The sequence below is a fragment of the Geospiza fortis genome, unplaced genomic scaffold, assembly GCF_000277835.1.
Source record: "Geospiza fortis unplaced genomic scaffold, GeoFor_1.0 scaffold23, whole genome shotgun sequence".
Taxonomy (NCBI): domain Eukaryota; kingdom Metazoa; phylum Chordata; class Aves; order Passeriformes; family Thraupidae; genus Geospiza; species Geospiza fortis.
The window spans coordinates 2,337,196-2,356,188 of NW_005054303.1; the positions used below are offsets into that span (position 1 = coordinate 2,337,196).

Consider the following 18,993-nt stretch of genomic DNA (forward strand, 5'->3'; position numbering starts at 1 on the left):
TGAAACACCCTTGGGAATCCTAGAATAGAACTTCTCATTGATCTCTTCTGGCACTGAGAAAGAAAAATGCAGGTCTACAGATTGACAAGCACTATGTGAGGGAAAAAAATTACACTCAGGTGATAATCCCAAATCAAAAGGAGCTCAGAAGAAAGAGAAGCATCTAAGCCTTTTTGTTTGTAACTGAAATTTACAATCATGGATGGTATTCCCTGAGGGCATGACTGTATTGATAATTTCAAAAATTAAATTAAAAAAAAAAAAACAACCCAGGAGAACACATACGCTGAGTTATCAATAAATTGTTTTCTTTGTCATGCAAAAGAAGGAAAAGACTGCCCAAAACCTTTCTGATTAATTCTGTAGCATCCTAAGGTAATGCTCTGTGTCAGAAATGTAAATATTTTTTCAGAGGAAAATATTTTTTTAATCACTCCAAAGACTAATCAGTGGTACTGATTTACCGCTAATAATTTCTTTATTACTTATTAACAGTTTATTAATATTAGAAAAATCTAATCTGTTTTCCCACATTAGTTTTCTTTACAAACTTCTCCTACATTGGATTGCAAAATTTGGCCCAGCAAACCATCTTTTCAACACATTTGACCCTCACTGATAAGAAAAATGATTTTGTTTTAGGGAACCTGGCCTGGCATTCAAGTCTACAGTGTCTGATTCCCTTCTCTGACACAAACCTTATGAATTTGGGGCCTTCATTTTTTAGCTTTCATTTTCCTTTTTGTAAAATATGACTTTTGGGAAGAGAGTTCCCCAGCTTCACACTCCTAATAGCTGGAATTCTTCTTCTAGTTTACAGTATGGATGTGATTGTTGTAAGTTTTCATACAATATCTTTAACTAAACATCTCTATTAAATTAAACAGTTCTTTTCCTCTCATGGTAGTTAGTTCTTGGATGCTTTACAGTCTGCAATTGTCTCCTCTTTCAGTCTGTGTTTTACTGTGCAAGACAAGATTTCCAGCCTTCTGTCATGAGAAAATGCTCATCTGATCACCTCCATAAGCCCCTCCATGCCTCTCTTTTTGATGTGAGCTCTTGTGTGCAGTATCCAGATGGAATTTCTCTCTGTTTTGTGAAAGAAGTTCCAGTAAGAAATTTAAAAAAAAAAAAAAGAGGAATCTTTCTGAGCCTGTTCACTTATCCCAACACACAAGGAAGGTCCAGCTTAACAGCCATCATCTCTTGGGGCACAGCCCAATTAAAATACAAAATCAAACAATATGGAAAAAAAAACTCAACCAAAACCAAACCAAAAGTGTGTGTGAATTGCTATACAGCTATTATTTAATAAGAGTGTTAACCAAGAAAACACTTGAAAGCATTTTGTGGTTGGAGCATGAGACACCATTTTTGCATTGCTCTCCCCTCTGTCCTTGTCCCCCTGTCCATGTTCTGCTCCCCTGTAGCTGCTGCCTGCAGGAACACACTCAGTAGAGGCAAAACTGGCCCACCCTAGGGCTGGTGGGAGCAGTCCTTCATGGCATCCTGGCAGTGACAGGGCCAACCCATGAAAGCAGGAGGCTGCTGCCAGGGAGGAGCCAGGATGAAGGTGCGGCTGGTGTGAAGAGCTGCTCTCCTGCAGCCCCAGCTCTGCTGGGTGCCCTTGGCTCTGTGAGTCTGCTCTGTGCAGGGGAAACCCGAGGAGATGTACCTCAATGCAGTTAGCAGAGCAGAATTGATAGTTCTGGTCTGGAGCAAACTGCAGTCCTCATGAGACAGGCATGACCCACCTTGCTGCTGGTGTGATGTGGGGCTGGGATAAAGGGGAAATGTTAGGGACAGAAGTTGTCAGATGGGGGCTTCACAGATGGCCGATACTCCTGGGATTTAACTGAGGATATACAAAATGCAACGTCTGTGAGCAACTGCACTCAGTCTTTGTGCAAAACTGCTTCACTAAAAGACACTGCCTAGTGATTGCTGCTCTGATTTACTTTTTTTCCTAAAGTTTATTTTGCACTTACAGCTTGTGAACTGATCTGGCTTAGACTTTAGGATGCTAGCATTTATGTCTCCAGATTGAAGCATTTTGTTGTGTCACTCCTTGTTTCTAGTGCCAAGATCACAGTCAGAAGGGAGTCACCCATGAAGATTTGCTCATGCAGCTAAGCTAACTTCCACGGATAAAGTTCAAAAAGAAAAGGTCAGTTATACATATGTAATTTTGTTTATGTTTAGTTTTCTGACTTATGAGGAGTCTGTGAAATAATACAGAAAGAATTTTTGGGGTTTTTTTGTTATTTGTGGAAAATACTCTATAGAAATAAGGCTTTTCCTGAAGTTGTCTAGAAACAAGCTGGATCCAAACACACCTTAAACTTGAAAAAAAGTGAGATTAATGAGGTGAAGCTCTGGTATACCTAGTATTTTGACTTCCTCCTAACTTCAGAGGTACACAAAGCTTTATTTTATTAGGAAGATTTAAAGCAGAACTCCAAACTGGCTGCTAGAAGTTTTAGTCTTTTAACATGCCTCTGTACATGTCATTTCTGTTATAACTCTCCTCTTTTTGTGTTTTTTAAAATCTAAGCAGTGGGTCTCCCAGGCTGGCTTTAGGACTTCGAAGGATCTTGAGCTAATAGTCTGCCAATGCCTGTGAATATCTCCATTTTTCAGAGAAGCTTGTTGGGTTGGAATTTTGCTACTTGGAAAGAAAGGTTCAGGTATATACCAAAAGGTTTCTGCCTTGTGACTGTTTCAGACTCACTGTAGTCTTTCCTTGATCTATATAACTATCTCACAAAAGCAATATTAAGAATACATGTGGCTCAAATTCCTGCGTTTTTTTAATATCAAAAATGAATAAATTTTGTTTGTCCCTTTTGTTCTGATCCAAAAGGTTCCCGTGGGGTTTAGATCAGGCCTGGTGGTGTTTTAGGAACCATATTCTGACCCATTCAGTTAATGGAACTAACCTGGGAAAGGTTTTAGTCTGCTTTAAAGTATCCTTTTTTAAAAATACTTACTTTTAGTAGGGAGGAAACTGGAGCTGCCTATTTTTTAGGAGTGCTTTATTACTGTTACCCTTATTCCTAATCAGATTGCTCTTCAGTACTTAGCTGCATCTTTGTGCTGACATTAACTAAACATAAAACCCCACTTGGAAACAAAGACAGTATTTTGCTTTCTGGATCCTACTCTAGATAAAGTTCCTGGGTACCTTGCACTCCCAGGTATCTAATACCAGCAATACTGCACCACAAGATGAGTGTACCTGACCCCAGGTAGAACAAAACGGCACTTTGTCCTTGAATATGAAAATAACTCCTTTGTGGCAGGAGCTTATATAAAATATGTTTCTTGGTTCTCTTTTGATGCCATCAACTCTTTCTTCTTCCACTAACAGTATAAAGAATAAAGGTTAGAAAAAATGGATACTAAACTGCAGTTGTGAATACAAACACAAACTTTATTTGTGTGACTGCCTCTTTTGCAGAAACCTCTACCCACAAAGTCAAAATTGAGGCCAAAATGTCTCAGAAAAGAGCAACTATCCTAAGTCTTGGCCCATTGTTCATCTCTGTTCCAGGCCAAGCAATTCTTTGCTACTGAATTATTTACTGAGAAGGAGAATCAGCTTTATTCATCAGAGGAGCATTAGAATCCAACAGGACTGTGAATACATATTTAAAATGTTTACTAGTGTGCTTGAGGATATTCATTTAAAGCCTTTAGAGACTAGGTTGTTCATTACAACTTCAAATGAGGTTTACCCTAACTGTTTTTAAACTTTCCAGATGCTTGTCTCGGTTTTTTGTTCTGCCCTGAGTGCGTGGCTTTTTGTTTTGTGCTGGAGGTATCAGAAGCAGGATGTTATCTGTGATATGAGATTACTTCATGTGGACATGGTGTGTGGTATTTTAGGCTTGAATTTATCCATGTTGGATGATGGAGGGCAGGGGGAATTCCACTGAATTCCACTGAAGGGGGAGGAAATTCTAATTCTCCTTCTGTTTAAGGCTGCAGTGTCATGGTTGCAGTGGCTTTGGAATATTATCCTACTATGCTTGAGAAGCATATAATAGCACTGCACTGGATGTCTTGCTCATTAAATCACTCTTGTAGATATTCTGCTCCTGGTGCAATCAGAGATAAACAGTGCTAATGCTTCCTCATAGCTATTAGCATTTCAGAATCTTACACTTCAAACAGTTCCTTCCCATTTCCTCAAGATATTCAGAGTCTTGTTTTGGATTACTTCTCAGAATGGAACACAATGAAATATTTATTAAGCTTTCTGGAGAAGCTCTGGAGGCAGGATTTATTAATAGTGAAAATTCATTACTGATGCTGTTGTTCTCAACTGATAAGAGGTTTTATGCCTCTGTATGTTATATTTTTGCTTTTTACAAGATGACATACCCTTTCTCTGGCTCCTGAGCTGGGAGAAGACTGAATCCTCTGTGTTTAGGGTTAACAGCCGAATCTCCTGACCTGTGCCTATAAACTCAGCTCTGCTTGTATCAGCTAAGGCAGAACAATTTAGGTAGACTGCTGTTCACATATTTCTCTCAAGGCTGCTTCTGATTGTCCAGATCTGACTTCTCTTTTTATGGTTTGCATCTTAATACCAATACTTCACAGAAGTATCTCCAACCCCTCTGCCTATGCCTCTGCCATTCAGTTCCCTGTGTCCCAGTACAGCAGTCCATGATCCAGCACTGTCAGTGGTGCATGATATGACTGAGATCAGGGGCATTACAATTTTGCTGGGGTGGAATAAATGTGTTTTGTTATTGCTGTGATAGTGGGCAGAGCTTCTCTTCTAGGAAAACTAGATCCCTTTCAGAGCCTTTCTGAATTGCTTACCTTAATTTTACATTCTTACCACACATTTGAAGCACCTCTGGCTAAAGGGACCCTTTTAGAGATTAAGTGGTGCAAAGTTTACCCTTCCTGGTGGTCAGAAACTCTTAAGTGTCATCTCAAAGACTCCAGACTGTGGGGCTCAGGGCTCACCATGATGTGGAAGGGATTAAGGCATTTGTGTGAAACATTCTCTGTATAAAAGGATAAGAGTCCTCAAACACATTGATGTTAAATCCCTTGTTTTACATTGGCAATCCCAAGTATATAATTGCATTTCAGTACAAACTGCTTGTTGCCTTTAAATAGAGTAAGTATATCCCACATAAAACTCACTGTTCTGAATGCAAAGTATTTTAAGTCAGTGTTTCTAAAACAACAACTCCCAGTGCTCCATCAGCAGTGTGATCTAAGCAGGCTTTGCCTTCCTATAACCTGCAGAGGATGAGAGAGTGGGCAGAGATCCTTTTCAAATCCACCTGTCTCATCTAGAAGACAAAAAAACCCCAGCATAATATGTAATAATATTACAGGGGTACAAGCCAAAGCCTGGTCTTGTCTTCTGAATTCTTTTCTCACAAATAACATAAGTTGTTTTCTTGTCCCCAAATTGCCTTCAAAATACACTTTCTTCTAGTGAGAGGCACAGCCCCCTTTTAGAAAGCAATGCCAGCAAACCATATGCTGCCTGGTTTTTATTAAAGATACACTCTGATGAAAGCCCTCACCTTAAACCAAACCTTTTCTGTCCTGAGTGGGCTGGAAGTCCGTACTTGATGATTGCAGTAAAACACAATCCACTGTGATGTGATCAGAGTTCTTGCGCGTACAATCACCACACCTCACTGTCTAGTTTGTGATGAGAAATTACTTGCTGAAAGGAAATGTTCTGTTGTGCCCCAAAATGAATGATGGGTTATTGGCAAAACTATAGAAAATTTCTTTGAGAAAGACCTTGTTAGAGTAGCTGAAGGGTCAGTGAGAATGATGGTGGGGTTTATTATCTATATGCACTACTTTTATTCCAGCTCCTTGTTCTGTCTTGATGCTTGCTAGTTTGCTACATGTCTAATATTAAATTATTTTATCAAGAACAATAGGGTTAGTTGGAATCTAGAGGTCTCTGTGCTCCTCCTCTGCTGTGGAGAGGGGATAAGACATCCCTTAGTAATTACCGCTGAAATTGCAAAAGACCAAAGCCTTTACCTCTCATTAATGTCCAGATCTGTTTTGATTTATTTTTCTCACTTTGTCTAGATTTAATTAGAATTTTAAAGAAAACGCAGCTTTATGGTTGTAATAATCATCCAGGAATAATTTCTGAACCTTGCTATTAGTTTTGCTGCTCCTTATTGAGCAGTACCGCGCAGCAAGTCTCCTCTTCCTTGGGCAATTATCTATGGGAACGTTTTCACGCGGAGCGTGGGCAGCAGCCAGAAGAGAGCTGCGTTGGGTGCATAGAGAGGAGAATTCCCCTCCTTTGCAGGGTGCCGAGAGCCTGGAGGCTGCGCTCGTTGCCGGGTGCGGGCAGTGAGAGCCCGGAGGCCGCGCTCGTGGCGATTGCAGGGTGCCGAGAGCCTGGAGGCTGCGCTCGTTGCCGGGTGCGGGCAGTGAGAGCCCGGAGGCCGCGCTCGTGGCGATTGCAGGGTGCCGAGAGCCTGGAGGCTGCGCTCGTTGCCGGGTGCGGGCAGTGAGAGCCCGGAGGCCGCGCTCGTGGCGATTGCAGGGTGCCGAGAGCCCGGAGGCCGCGCTCGTTGCCGATTCGGGCGGCGCTGCGAGCGCGGCGGGGCCCCTCACCCCTCACGGAGCGGGGGCCCGAGCCCCTCACGGAGCTGCGCTCGCTGCTCCTGCAGCCGACAGGAGACAAGTTATTACCATATAAATGAGATAAGGTCTTGGATAGTTGCAGGCTGAAAGTAAAACTGAACTGGACTGCTCGTGGCTGGAAATTTTAAGTGTACCCTTCTACCTCAAATTTTTAAACTTTTTTTTTTTAAGAGTTTTTTACTTTTTTTTTCCTTCTACCTATTAGCGGAATCTATGAAATGACATAAAGAGCCCTTATGTTATCCAGTTGTGACTATTTTGTACCTGGAATGTGTCTGGTGCCTTTCCTTTCTCCTCTGTTGGTTATTATGAAACCTGTATGCAGAGGTAATAAAATTGCTTTGAGGAGAATATGAATGTGAATCCCTTTGGACAAAAAAATCCAGTGCAGTCACATTATTCCTTTTTCTCTAAGAAAAAGTAAAAGAAAATGTCTCTGGCTGAGTCCGTCTCTGTTCCTGCTTGGTCTGGCCATGCCTGAGGTTGGGTGGCTCAATTTAGAAGATACTTTTGGCTCTGGATGAATATCTTTGTTTTCTGTTCCCAGGCATCTGACTGCAGTGTGGAGTAACTAAGTAAAAAATGATATTCTACTACATTAATCTCTGTTTTCCCTCCTGAGTAGGGCATAAAATCCCAAGGAAAGAAGGAAATATTTTCATGTGTCTCACCAAGACTAAGATATTCTGGCTAAGAGCAGGCACAGGAGGGCTTTGCTGCTCACCAGAGCTGTGGTCCTGCTGCTGGAGGCAGCTGCCATTCCTCTTGCCAAAGTGTCTTTACTTGGATATTAATTATTGAAAATGTTTCCTCCCATTTCTGCAGTTGTGGCTTTGTTTCCAAACCTATGTCCTTGGGTGATTTGAAGACTTCCCATTTCTAGCCGCAAGACATTCATGGGCAGTTCATAACCCTTTGACTAAATCAGGTAGATGACACAAAATCCTAGCTACAAAAATGCTTTATGCTATTAACATTAAAAAAATCTATGCATTGAATAATTGCATATTGAAAGTAAATACCAATTGAAGCTCAGTCTAAATGCTAGTCCATCTTGAGATAGAATATAAAACTTTTCCAGAAGATTGCCTGAACTGAGTCTTTCTTTCAATACCATCTTTCTTGATTTCTAATGCTACTCGTTCAAAATTGCTGCTTGTTCTTGCTATCCAATTTCACAACATCACTTCAGTCTGATGCCTTTCCTGCACCTAGGGGATTGCTAGGGGACTTTTTAACTTTTTTTTGGTGACTTTGCAGAACAGCTAGCATAATAATAAGTCCAAAGAAAAAAGGTAATTCTACAGTTTGGTCACCTAAGGTATCTACAGTATTACAAAGTTTAATACAAATAGATCTTTAAACTTGAAGAAGCAATGTTTGAAAGACAGGTGAGATGTTTCAAAGAAAACCGGTTCCGTGTGAAGAATAAGGAATGTGTTCCTTTGGAACACAGTGTGGCTTGAAACATACAGCTCTCCCAACATCTGAATCATCCTGTGGATGTGATGATGTCCAGAGGATATTGAAACATAGACAGGAAGAAGAAAAGTCAAACAATAAAGGCAGAATGAAAGAAAAATGAACACTAAGATTAATATTTCAGCAGTCTATTTAAAACCATGTTATTAAAGTGCTTGAGGCATTAAATTTGCTGGTCTGACTAGTGTGGGAAATAATTTTATTTTAAACATTGTGCAGTCTTGGAGAACTTGCAGAAGTTTTCAACCAAAGTAATGTATTATGCATCTGAATTGGACAGAAAAAAGTGTAAATCCTACATATAATAAAAATTGATGGAAGCATAAAAATGCCTGGAATTTAAAAATAAATTATGAAGAGCATTCAAGGAGATTAAATCATGTAAAGAAAGAACAGTGGAGACAAAGCAAACTTTACAAAAAAGAACAACTGGGAATTTCATCACAAGACTGCTCAAAGACGTTCAGGATACACTTTTCCCACTGGCTAAAGTCAATCCACAAAGTAAAAGCTAAATCATCTACTTGCAGGAAACCAGAAACAGGGCCATGTCTGGGTAATTCCAGTCTTCACTGCTACTGATTAACAGCAAGGTCCATATTGTGGCTTCCAAAGAGGACTGTGAGTGCTGATGTCCTCTCCATCAGGCTGCCTGCTGTGGCAGAGAAGAGCCTGCTGGAGGGCTGAGCTACAGTCTGCCCTACAGCCCAGCAGAAACAGATTTCCCACTTTTCTCATTCCCAAGGTGAGAAGACATAGGAGTGGCAATTATTAAAATGCATGCTGATCCACCTTTTTCAAAATGCTTAGTTATACTACAGTGAGGGTGGGAGCAGAGATGTGATGTATTCATCAAACATGGGGAATAAAAGGTGTTAGAAACATCCTCCTGCAGGTGCTACAAACTGGTTCTTAGTGCTGAACAAAAAGGAGTTTATCTCCATCTTCTTTAAGATTTGGTATTTGGGAACAGTATGATATCACTTCTCTAGGTTCCTGTAGATGTTGTGTGATTAAGTATAGTCCATTATGGTTTGTTATGTGACTCCATAGCAGAAACCCTTCATTCCTTCCCTTTTCCCTCCCTCCTTCTCTTTCCCCAAACTGCCAAGGGAAGCTGTTGCCTGTGTTCTGTGTCTGAGCAAGCTTTCTAAAGGAGAGCTGGAAACAGTCATAGTCTCAGCTGTGATGTGCTGTAATGAGGTGTTTTCAGGTTTTCCAATTGCCACTTCTGTTTCTTTGCTGGCCAGATGGCCCATTTGAAACCATCTCATCCGAGTTATAGCTCCTTGCTGTCAGCACTTGCTTTCTGCCTGAACTTCCAAATACAGCCCTAGAGTGATATCCAACCTTTAATTTCTGAACACAGTATAGTTATTATTCACCTTGCAGTTTGTTCTCTGATGCAGGATTTTTTTTACAGTGTCTGAGTCTTTTTTGAGCCTTCCTTAAGGAATTCTTCAAAGCATTTTCCCAATCTTTAAAAATTTTTTAAATTTCTTTTTCAGGGAACTTTGTTTCACTTTGTTAAAACTGATTGGGGAACAAAACATTAGCAGTCATAACCACTGTGGTACTGAAGTCTTTGTAGCCTAATTAAAAGTAAGCTCAAACTGGAGACAGTTTGGGTTGAATACCCCTGTGTTCACTTCATTAATAAGTGCCCAAAGTGTCGCTCTGAAAAGAACTTCCTTCGGTGCCATGGTGGACCAGATTGTCCCTTGTTTGATCAGCCCACATAAAGACAAAGGGGGTTGCAATCATGATGGGCTGGTTTCTGGCTGGGACAACTCTCCTCCCTGATCCCCACGCTCCCTTCTGCCTCAGCCACGGGGAAGCTCCATCCCTCCTCATGTACGTGAGTCTCCTTTTGGGAGGAGATGCAATGATTGCAAGGAGAGGTGAAGTATTTCCTCACTTAAGGGTAGGGCATGGAGATGGCATGAACCTGGCAACCAGGACAGTAGGATGAACCCATCTCATGCTGAAGCTATGGCTTAAGTTCAATAATCAGTATTTTCTATGTGCTTAATGTTTTTTGTTAGAATAGGACATGCAAATACATTGGTATTTGGATTACCCGGGTGCCTAATTGTGGAAACCCCAGTCAGTTTGTTCCACTTTGTTCTCTGACTTTGAGATTTTATTTCCATGCATGAAATGAAATTCTTCTTTTCATGCAAGGAAAGGAAATCTTGTGATTTCAATGAGTATTGATTTGGCAAGGTTTGGTCCATTTCACTGCAAAAAAAGGAACACCCCACTGCCCGAAGATTGCTCTCTCCACTCCTTTCTGCTCAGCACTACCCATGTGCTGGGCACCTCAGCAGAAATCTCCTTTTACTGCTCCACTTAGGGTTAGGCTTGAAAAAGCCACAAAGCCCAGAGGTCCAAGGACACTGCAACTCCAAAAAGCATGCCAAGGGGAAAACAGCACTGCCCCAACATTGCTCCCTTCACATCTTTCTGCCTGGCACCACCCATGTGTTTGGCACCTCAGCAAAAGGCTGCAGTGTTCTTAGATCTCCCTTTCATGTCTTTAGCCACCTTTTCTGTCTAACTTGTGCTGTTTGCTTTAATGATCCAAAGACTTGGGACAGTGTGTATGTCTGGGACACACCAGCGTGTGGCTTTTGACTATTCCTCTGATGTATTGTTACCTGCAGAAATTGCAGCAAGGATTATGACTTCTGAGAGCTGTAGAGTGTGAGAGGTTAGAGGTAATCTTGGCACTTGCAAAGAAATCTACAGTGCAGTTTAAAGTGAGCCAAGAATCCCCCTTTGCCAGCCCTTATGCAACCTCTGTTTTCACCTAAAAAGCTCCAGATCTAAAAATATCAGAGAGGAAAATGTCAGTGTGGGATTACATAGTGACTTTAAAGTTAAAAATATATCCAGGGTGATTTTGAGCATTTCTGAAAATGCCTGACATGTACCATCTTAAATGCCTGTTTACCCTTTTGCAAGTTGGAATTTCTGTTGTGGTAGATCATTGGGCTGAATACCCAGGGGCCTGGGTTAAAGCTTAAACAGGAAAGACATCAAACAATGAAAATGCCAAAGCAGGTTTGCTGTGTGGAAAGTTGTTATCTCTACATGGATGGGTTGTAAGGTTTTACACAGCCAGCAGTAGATGGTCCATCTCAAAGGCAAATCAGTATTTTTCTTTGGTCCACATGCATAAATGCCCATGGGTTTAGTATTTGGAACCCACATCTCTAACCCTACTCTGGGAGGTTTATTTTGTGACACAGAATATTTTCCGTGCTGTCTATGTTCACATCAGTGTTTCAGGGCAGAAAATCATCCAGGATACTTTTTCCCTAGTTTATGAACTTTTTTGCCTTCAGGTGTTGATAATTTATAGAAGGAGGTTTGAGTGGAACTTGTGAAAAAATGGTAAATGTTTTGCCAGAGATTGCAGGGCTAGACTGTTCCAAGTCCCAGACACAATTTGTTACAGGGAACAAGTACACATCATGTATGTTTACAGTAGGATTAAATCTAAAACAAATGCACTGAAATTAGATAACATAAAAGTAATGAAAAGGTCTTCATTCCCAAAATTCTACAAATATATCTGATGTTTATATTGTGGTTATGTATTTTAGCAAATAAGAAAAAGCTTGTGGAATGTTTGGATCATGAAAGAGTAAAAAATACTAGGTAAAAATACTAGGTACTATAAATTTATGCATCAATAAATACTTATGCTTTTAGAAGACCTTGAGAGCTATTGTTGATTATGAAAACATCAGTTGCTGTCCAGAAGAACAATATTGAAAACACTGATTCAGTAAAATGTGCAACATAAACCCCTCAGAGTAATAAACAATGTATATAAAAACTGCCAGTGCCATAATTGTTTAAAAGGTGCCTTCAAACCTGAAGCTGTGACCATATAGTTAGAATAATGACTGAAGATGTGAGAAATTTATGCTGGTTCCTCTCTTTGCCTGTGTATTTTCCATGTGACCAATGGTCTGTCTCTGTGAATGCTGGCTCAGAGTTCCAGCTGAACTGCTGCTTCCTGAGGTTACCATCTGTCAACCAAGTGAGTGCAGGCTTTTTATTTCACACTTGCTCGAGGTTAATAGTAACAGCTTCAATTAAAAAGATCAGACCTTATGTATTTTTTATTTTGCATGTGTGAAAAGTGCACACAGCTTCACTGGCAAACAGGACTTTGTCAAGTACTGCCAGCTTGAGTGGGTCCCAAAATGGGGACTCTTTGTACTGATGATAGTAGCCACATTATACTGGAGGCAAGTGTTTTTGGGTGGTTCTGGATAAAGGTTTATTTTCCTACTGAAGTAGTACTTAGTCATGCAAGATATTTTCTATCTGGAGTTCAGTGTGCTGTGAGTCCCTGCTCGGTGCATTCCCTGGGTTTGTGCCTGTGGCCACATCCCTGGCCAGAGGCAGAACCGCCGCGGTGGTGGCAGCCAAAGCTCTCCCGCAGCTCTGCCTTTGCAGGGCGTTCCCACTTGTGGGGGTCCCAGCTGTTGGGGTCCCAGTTGTGGGTTCCTCTGGGTCTGGATTGAAGGCACTTGATACAGGAGTTCATGTTTGGACTCAAGTGTTTATTATTTCTTATCAGTAAAACAGCCTCACTACTGTGAGTTTGGCAGCTTTTCATTAGAAGGCACAAAATGGCTATCTCTTGTTACAAGGGCTTTTAAGACTAAACTATCCAATTAAGAGCTGACACCTAGATTATTTTCTCTTTTAACCCAATTACTGATCCCAAAGAGCCTGCAAGGCGGACTTTTCTGCCCAATTACAAAATGCCACCCAAACCCATGAAGAAGAAGGAAGAAGAAGCATGAAGAAGAAACCCAGGACAACACCCTGTGCCCTCCATCTTGCTTCCATCCACAACATACTAAAAATCCCAAAACCTAAATTTCTCACCAAGTGATACACCTACACTACTCTCTATAATCTATTTCACACTTTTGTGGATTCTTGTCTATCTTGAAGTCTGGGAAACTTTCTCCATGAATGAGAGTCAAAGTCAGTGTTCCCCTGGGGGTCAGGGTACCCCAGAGAAACCAGAGAGATATTCCCAGTGCTCTGGGTTTCCAAACCCACTGAACGTCCAGCCCTGGCTTTCCTCTGGTTCTACTGCACATGAGACAGGGCACAGTTGTTAGAAAGTTATTGAAGAGGAATTACTGTGAAGGGGAGACACAGGATTAAATTACAGGTGAACCTGCAGGTGCTGCTGGGGTTTGATCACAGGAAAAAGCATTCCAGCAACTCAAATGGCCTGTTCTCTTAACTTGTCACAGCTTATTCATTGACTGGCAAAGATGTGTTAAAACATTTGGTATATTCTTTCTCCAGCTGTGGATGATACCTAAAAAAATTTGAAATCCTATTTGTCTCAGCATTTTCCCCAAAGAGCTATTGCCATTAATATTTCCATGGCATTTACAATAACTAAAAATAATTTAGGTGTTCACTTACATATATTATAAATTAATTTGTGGACAGTGAGAATCAGCTCAGCAGATTCTGTTGTGCAAGAATGATAATATGAACAGAAGTTTTTAATTTCCAGTTCAGGACCTTGTGGATGTAGATAAAGGCTGTGTTGATTCTTTGACTTTTTTTTGTGTATTTCTGACTCATTGTCACTTCAAGCTGACAGAAATGCAAATCTTGGCACCTGTTAAATGTAAGCAGTAGCAAACTGGCTTTCCATCCTAATAAACAGTCCAATGACTTCTCCTGATATCCTCTGCTGAGAGAGACATGGCAATGGTAAGAAGGCTTCCACCAGTTGTACAAGCATCCCATCAGAAGGAGAGAGCTCAGGCAGAGTTACTGACCTCAGCAACAACAGATTTATTAGGCTCTTGCATATCATATATGAGAGTGAAGTAGGAGGTTGCTTTGGGCTTGCCTAGTAGGAGGATGCTTTTTGACAGCCTGTACACCAGACACCTTCCAGCTCCTTACTCTGATGTGAGTTTTGCTGGTGATCTTCGCTGCAGAGACTGGCTTTGTCACTCCCTCCCTCCATTTGGACAGCATGCTGTATGCTGTCTTCTTTTCACATGTGTGGAGGAAGGGTATGAAAGCAACCAGTGCAAGGTCTCAGAGCCCTGTTCAAACCTGGTGATTCAGGCTAAAAGCAAGTGCAATATTCCCTCTATCACGTCCCCCCATGGAACAGGAGCCTGTGTGGGATATGGTCTAAGGAATGTGATGGAGAAAGGGCAAGGGAAGAGACAGGGTGTGGAAATGTGCATTTTAAATATGCTGTTTTATTTTGCTTGAGAAGCAGCTCTGCCTGGCTGAAAGCAATGAGCTACAGAGTGAGGAGCATGTGAAGTTCACAGTAGCTGAGCTCATGTGTGAGGTCAGTTGTTATTTAAACATACAGCAGTAGCAGCCTTTGTCAGGACAGAATAGTTAGAACCTGAAGGAAGCTGGAGATAGAAAACTTTCTGCAGAGATCTTGTGTTGTGGAGGCCCTTCAGGAATTTCCTCCATACCTCAGGGCTGTACTGCCTGTGCCAGAGCAGAGGCTGCTGGTGAGCCAGGGATGGCTTGTGGTGCTGAGGAGGCTCCTCTCACCAGACTGGTGGCCATCCACCTCAAGCATCTCCACTCTGCAAGACTTAGCAACCTAAAATGATGAGTACAGTGTTATTTTAAGAGGGGTTATGAAATGAAAAGTTGAATTAAGTTGGTGGATCTCTTAGCTATTGGGATGAAGGGGTTGTGAAATTAATATGATAGTTTGAGAAGGAGATATTGTATGTCATTCTGCTTATCTATACTGCTAGTGGTACTTTTTTTTAAAATAGTGATTGGAGAGTTAATTACTTGTCTTTTTAAAGTGGGGTCTCTGGATAGAGGCTTCAGGCAGTGTTTTAGAATCAAACAAACTTATGATTTACCTCCAGACAGATCTCAGTGGAAGGACTAGATGTGGCTGAATAAGAGGAATGTAAACAGAGAAACACATATGAATTTGTAGGGCATTTTGCTGCAAGCAAGTTTTTGTTGATGGTGATGTGATTAAAGAGAAGCAATCCTACTTAATTTTTTAAACTAAGAAAAAGAATAGCCAGTAGGGAACTGTATTGTGTTTTGCTGGACACTTCCCTTTCCCTTAAACATTGAAACCAAGAATTCCCCAACCATTTACAGATGAATTTCACTGTCCTTCAGGAAAGCTTTGTGAGCCAAGAAGTAGTGCTCTAGTGTTGCTCGTGGTCTCCTGAGCTGGTTACAAATTTCAGCAGTGAGTTAGTGTGGCAGTGGGTCAGCCTGCAGGAAGCAGGTCAGGGATGCTCAGTGCTCTGTCTGCAGGACCCTGTTTCAGAGAGAAGTGCACAGAAAGCAAGAGGGATGGGAAGTCTTGCTGTGGACCACTCTGTCACTGGTCCATGCTCTCAGGGTGAAATGTATGCTTTGGGTGAGATTGGTATTGGGAGAAGCAGGAGGCATCTTCATTCATCCACCTATCAGTGAAGTAAGAGTGGAGCTCTGAAAATGCAGCAGGCACGTATGCAATCTCCTTCATCCCTGCTTGAAGATTACAGATTTTTTTTTTTTTTTGGAAGAGTCTGTCAAGTTTAAGTACTGTTGTGAATGCAAACACAGGCAGTAATTTAGGATCTTGAATACCCTATTTAAATGGCAGCAAATTGCTGTAACATTTACTGCACAAACAACAGGGGAGATACAGTAGGATTCAAACTTTAGACTTTAGTCCAGAACACCCCATGTCTTCCTCCAAAACATTTGTAAGGTGTAGAGAACTGGAGAAAGGGAAAGCATCAGTCTTGACCCAATACCCTTTTCTGAATTTCCACTATTGTCTAATGCTTTCCCAGAAATGAATCATTGCTTCCTTGAGGCTCTTCCACTCCAGTGAACTTGTAGTATTAGGCCTGATATGATGGAAAGGTCCAGGCAATTGGCACTGAGCCAGGGCAGTTCCTCACAAAAGCTGTCATGATCCTGTCTGCTGTCATGGGACACCACTTATTTTCTTTGGATACACTTTTGGGCAAGATGAAATGTAAGCAGGTATAGCTTTAGATGGTTGAAGTTTAAAACTGATTAAAAACCTACTTGCTCTGCTTGTAGCCTAAGATATTACTTATTTTTTCCACAAGACAAGCTCTGGGCAAAAACTATCTATGATTGTGACTCAAAATCTGGAGACTAAACAATTACTTCAGTAAAGATTTTAATGTGGCATTTGACACACCACAAATTGCCTGGCATATATAATCCTATTAACTGGAGTGGAGGGATGAGATCCTTTTATGCTTAGAATCAACAAACACTGCACACTAAACACTGCTTATCTCAGACACTAAATAGGCACCGAGAACTGAGGCTGGTGGTTGGCTCCCTGACTCACCAGAGCAAATACAGATAATACCACATGTTCTGAAAATACCAGAATGAAATCATGCTGGCTGCTTTTTCCAAAATATCTCTAAAACCTGTTTGTTTGTTTTTCCTCACATAACTTCTGGCTTGCTTGCTTTTACTTAATTCTCATTAAATTTTCTAAATGATGCTTGTACTCCCAATCTTCTGCTCTGTTTATGCTGGGTATTAAGTTGTGCACCTTTAAGGCCGGTTCTGAGAGCAAAGGGGGCAGAAGAAGAGCGCAGTTTGTTTGCAGAAGCTGCACTCCTGCACATTTCTGCTCCCACACTTGTTGTCTGCAGCACAGACAGCAGGAGAGAGCTCTCCTCTGCATTTAGTTAGTTTTTAGGTAGCTGAGGCCAGAAGTTTTTTGGAACTGTTCAGCTGTTGTTTGGTTTGGGAACACCAGGACTATGATCCGGAGGCTGCCTTAGCTGCTCTGCGGAGGACAAACCCATGGACAGGACTCTCTCTCTCTGGTCCCCAGAATTTGCCATCTCTTCAGAACAATGGGAGGTTTCATTGTTTAATATTACTAATTTTTTCATGTTTTTGAGTATTTTGCTTGTTAAATAAACAGTTTTCTCCACTTCTCTCAAAGGAGATTTTTCTCCCAGACAGGTGGAGGAAAGGGCCACTGAATTTTGTACTTTAGGGAATCCTTCCTTTGGAAGTTCCCTTCCAAATTTGTCCCAAACCAGGACAATGTTGCAGTATTAGCAACCTTGTGTCACTTGTTAAATTCATGCCAAAACTAGTACTTCCATGCTTTTCATCTCTTAAATGAAATAGAGAACCTGCTTAGGGATGAGCTCTGACATACTACAGAAAATAATATTTCTGTAAAAAAATGCTGTAGTAAAGAAACACCAACACATTTATGACATCAAGCTTACAGAATGTGAGGAATAACAACTGAGAGTGTCCTTTGCAATCTTTCCTCAGTGCCGCTGTGCACATTTGCTGTGATGCAGTCTTCAATTAATTTTGTGTTCACATAGTCCTTTTCTCAAAACATGGTAATATGCATTTAATAAGGATTTTCATGCATAATCTCCTAGGGATTTCAAAGTGATATTTTTTTTAAACTGCATGTTTATCTTCCATTCTAAGGACATAACTGGTACCAGTGCAAAGCTGTCTGTATCTGGATAGGCCCTAGAAGGAGATGACACCTCTCTCCTTCAGTTGTTGCTTCTGACCTCATCTCACTTCTGTACCAGTGGGATGCATTTTTTTGCAATTGTTCCCTGCCTTCATAAAATTTCTCATCTTGCTGTTTTATAATTGATATTTGCAGGTTTCAGAAGTTGAAATGAGCCACTGGACTCATTTTTATCAATGTGCTCCTGTGAAGAGCAAAGACTTGTTCAAGTCAATCAGCTAGTGTTGCCTGTTCTACTTTAAGACAACTCTGAACCCAATAAATCAAAGCAAAGCAAATACTGTAAATAATTTAGGTGATACATGTGGTTTTTATATTAGTGGCAAACAGTACCTAACCTACATTGCTAGAAAATATATTGAGAATCATAAAACCTTAATTCAGTCTGGAGGGGACCTCAAGAGGTCATTCACTCCAATACAACCCTCACTTCAAAGAGGTCTGACTACATAAGGCTGTCCAGAGTTATGTCCAATCACCATCCTGAGTGCAGTGAAGCCTATAGATTGCCTCAGAACATCTGGGACATCCCAGATTTGCTGCAGTGTTACCAGTGACTGTTTGCTTTAATGGCGTGAAACAGGATGAGCTTCTGAATAGATAGAGGAATAAAACTCAGTTAAATGTAAGAAAAATTACACTGCAGTTTGTTCTTGGAGAAAAAGGCGAGAATAAACCCTGAACAAATTAAAATCGTGAGGATGTAAAACGGGGGGGGGGGGGATAGATGCTCTGAGTTCTCAAGTGCTGAGCTGGCAGAATGTTAAAGTTAACTCCGTAGGTTACAGATTTTTGCCAAGGAATTTCAAATCCTTCCTGGGAAACTTGCCTTTAAGCTGCTGCTGAGAGCTGTGGGCATTTATTCTGGAGAGAACCCACAGTGTTTCTAATGCATTTTGTTGCATGTGGTGTACATCTGCCGTGGTGTGATGTAATGTAACATGGCATGTGGTGTTATAAATAGAATGATGAGATCTTGCAAAAACCTGCCTGGCAGGCAAACTCCCTGTCTTTCCTTTTGAAAGGCTTCCTGAGCTCTCCACTACACCTCCCTCTCTTGTTAAGTACCTTCCAGCCCAGCATCCTCCTACTCGGGTTCCTGGGGAGAAGTTGGGATGGAATGGGTTTTTCTCCCAAATTCCTTTTGCTTGTCAGCAACACAGCAAAGACTTCGTGGGGGCAGTGTCTTGCTGTTCTCATTTGCTGCTTCTCCTTTCATCTGTGTCTATGCATTCCTAATTTACTCGGTGCTATGGGCAAGATGCTAATTTTAGCAACCTTGT

General features: G+C 41.2%; 1 long non-coding RNA gene across 2 annotated transcripts in view; it reads left to right on the forward strand.

Moving 5' to 3' along the window:
• The window catches only part of LOC102042224, a 157,606-nt gene that overhangs the window by 20,092 nt on the left and 118,521 nt on the right, over nt 1–18,993 (forward strand). For both annotated transcript variants that reach the window (XR_004082941.1, XR_004082942.1), the window contains exon 2: nt 2,079–2,167. This is a non-coding gene — a long non-coding RNA (uncharacterized LOC102042224). The remainder of the gene's footprint in view (nt 1–2,078; nt 2,168–18,993) is intronic.